A 3356-nucleotide genomic window follows, 5' to 3' on the forward strand; every position below is an offset into this window, starting at 1 on the left:
TGATCTTGATGAACATACATTTTTTGTTTCCCGAGATGTTGTGTTTCATGAACACATTTTTCCCTTCAAAACCTTATCTCCCACTACTCAGCCTCCTGTTTCTATTGTTCTTCCTCAACCCATTTCTGATCAGATTTCCTTTCCTGTTGCTTCTTCTGAACAACCCATTTCTATGCCACCTGTCTCTAATTCTGATTCACCTCAGCAACCACAGATTCCTTCAAACCAACCTCATCCTTCCTTTATTCCCTATGTTCCTGATTTTAGAAGATCTTCTCGAGCTCAAAGGCCACCTAGTTACTTGCATGATTTTCATTGCCATCAGGCATCTTCCAAGGCTTGCTCTTCTTCATATTCCAATGAGATTTCTGCTTCTGTTTCAGGTACTCTCTATCCTCTTTCTAATTCTATATCATATTCTCATTTGTCATCTAAACACAAAGCTTTTGTTATAGCTCTTTCTACTCTTTTTGAACCTAAATTCTTTCATCAAGCTGTTAAACTTCCACATTGGAGAACTGCCATGGCTGAAGAAATTACAGCCTTAGAACATAACAAAACATGGACTTTAACTAATCTTCCCCCTGGTAAGAGTACAATTGGCTGCAAATGGGTCTATAAAGTGAAGCTTAGGTCTGATGGAACACTTGAGAGGTATAAGGCTCGCTTCGTTGCTAAAGGGTTTACACAACAAGAGGGTGTTGACTACTTTGACAGATTCTGTCCAGTAGCTAAGATGGTGACAGTTAAGTGTCTTCTTTCCATAGTAGCAGTTAAGGGTTGGCATCTCATTCAGTTAGATGTAAACAACGCTTTTCTTCATGGAGATTTCTTTGAAGAAGTATATATGGATTTACCCCCTGGTTTTAGTGACAAGCATGACAAAAGAGTCTGTCGATTGAATGAATCCTTGTATGGATTAAAGCAAGCTTCCAGACAGTGGTTTGATAAGTTTTCCACTACAATCATTTCTCTTGGTTTTACACAATCCAAGACTGATTATTCCCTTTTTACAAAAACTCAGGGCTCTAGTTTCATGGCTCTATTGGTTTATGTCGATGACATTCTTATTGCCAGCAATGATATGGATTTTGTTAACAACTTCAAAGCCTTTCTTGACCAAAAGTTTAAACTTAAGGATCTTGGACCTTTGAAGTATTTTTTGGGGCTCGAAATAGCAAGAAATACATCTGGCATTTCTTTATCCCAGAGAAAATATGCTTTAGATCTCCTATCCGATACTGGTTTTCTTGGTTCCAAACCAATTAAAACACCTATGAAACAACATCTAAAGCTGTCCAGAACTGATGGTGCTCTTCTTGATGATCCCAAATCTTATAGAAGCTTGGTTGGCAGGTTACTTTACCTTACTATTACCAGACCAGACCTTACTTTTGTAGTTCAGACATTGAGTCAGTTTATGGATTCCCCTCGACAACCCCATTTACATACTGCTCAAAGAGTTCTTCAGTATATCAAAGATTCACCTGGTCAAGGACTTTTTTTTCCTTCCAATTCAGATTTCAAACTCACTGCCTTTGCTGATTCTGATTGGGCAGGGTGTCAAGACACTAGAAGATCCATCACAGGTTTTTGCATATTTCTTGGAAGTTCTCTCATCTCTTGGAAATCGAAGAAACAATCTGTGGTTTCAAGGTCATCAGCTGAAGCTGAATATAGAGCACTAGCTAATACAGTTTCTGAGATCGTTTGGCTCCTGTCCTTGATACAAGATCTACAAGTAGATCTTTCCAGTACCACGACTTTATATTGTGACAACAAGTCTGCAATCCACATTGCCACAAACCCTGTATTCCATGAACGCACAAAACATATAGAGATCGATTGCCATTTTGTCCGTGAGAAGATTCAAGATGGTTCCATCAAACTTTTTCATGTTAATTCTCACAATCAGCTTGCTGATTGCTTCACTAAACCACTTGGTTTTCCCTTGTTCTCTACTTTAGTTTCCAAGCTGGGCATGCTTAACATTCATCCTCCAGCTTGAAGGGGGGGTATTAGAAGTATTAGTTGTATTACTTTTTTCATTCTTTCATTCAGTTAGTTAGTTCCAGATTAGTTAGTTAGGTGTGAACTAAGTTAAGTTAGTTTTCATTTTATTTTTCCCGCCTATTCTGGCTTGTGTATAAAGAGCACATGTGTACACTGATTTTATATAATACATTTTTCACTTCTGAGTTCAACATTTATCATATTCTTTGTAAAGATGTAATTTTCCTGAAAATTACGCTCACGGACGCCGCTTCAAATTAAAGTTGTTATCTGTCGATGTTGAGTGTTATATCTTTGCTATGACGATTTTGATCATCATCACTTCAACAATTTCTATGTATTGTGTAATTAAAAGGAAAGTACAAATCACAAGTCTGTTTATATTTTTAAAAGATTGATTAAAATTATATGTGAAGATTGATCTTGACATCACTAAAACACTCAAGAATTCACTCCTCCCAAAGGAATGTGATCAGATTTGTCATATTTCACATGCATGCATGTTTCTAAATTTTCCAATATTAATTATATATATGTTTAATTGATACCAAATAGATAATGTCACAATATTAGAGGATGACAAATGTATTATGATTAAAATGATGATGGCTAATACCCATCTCGGGGTTTGCAATCCCTACGTTCCATATAATAATGGTGGCTTGAGTTTTACCTGATGAGCAACCATTACTGCCACCAGCTTGTATCTCTTTGAATTTTTAATGGAATTCTATACCCATGCACCATTAGACTTAATGATGTTTCTGCAATTTATTAATAAAAAATACTTCATTTTTTTATTTTTCAGTTAAATATAAATATAATTAAGTTGTAACGCTTTAAATCCACTGAGATGGCACTATAGCTAGCAGATAATTATCTAACGTTGTCATATATGTTACATTCTAAGGTCAAACAATGCCTAATGTTATCAACTAAAATTAGAACTTATCCAAATATAACCTTATATTTCTCCAAATAAAAGCCTAACCATATAGACTCCAAGGTTACGTGTCATCGCGACCATATTCTCACATGACTAATATTGGTCATCGGTAGGCTTGACTCGTCCCAACATTTTGGATTAATTTATATAACCATTTCAAGCTATCATGAAAGTTGAGACACCTAGGATTACTTCCCCTTAAAAATTGGCCTGGTCTCCAAAGTTCATGTTTTGACCTTCCTTCTTCCATTAGGATGTAACTTAATCCAAACAAATTTAACGTTTCTTCTTGGTTAAAGTTGTGAGAGAACTTGATAACCTAGAGAATCCTTCCACAAATCTCTAATAGTAACCGGCTAGACCCAAGAAACTCCTCACCTTATACATTGATGTGGGT

The sequence above is a fragment of the Carya illinoinensis genome, chromosome 13 (genome assembly GCF_018687715.1).
Source record: "Carya illinoinensis cultivar Pawnee chromosome 13, C.illinoinensisPawnee_v1, whole genome shotgun sequence".
NCBI classification, from domain to species: domain Eukaryota; kingdom Viridiplantae; phylum Streptophyta; class Magnoliopsida; order Fagales; family Juglandaceae; genus Carya; species Carya illinoinensis.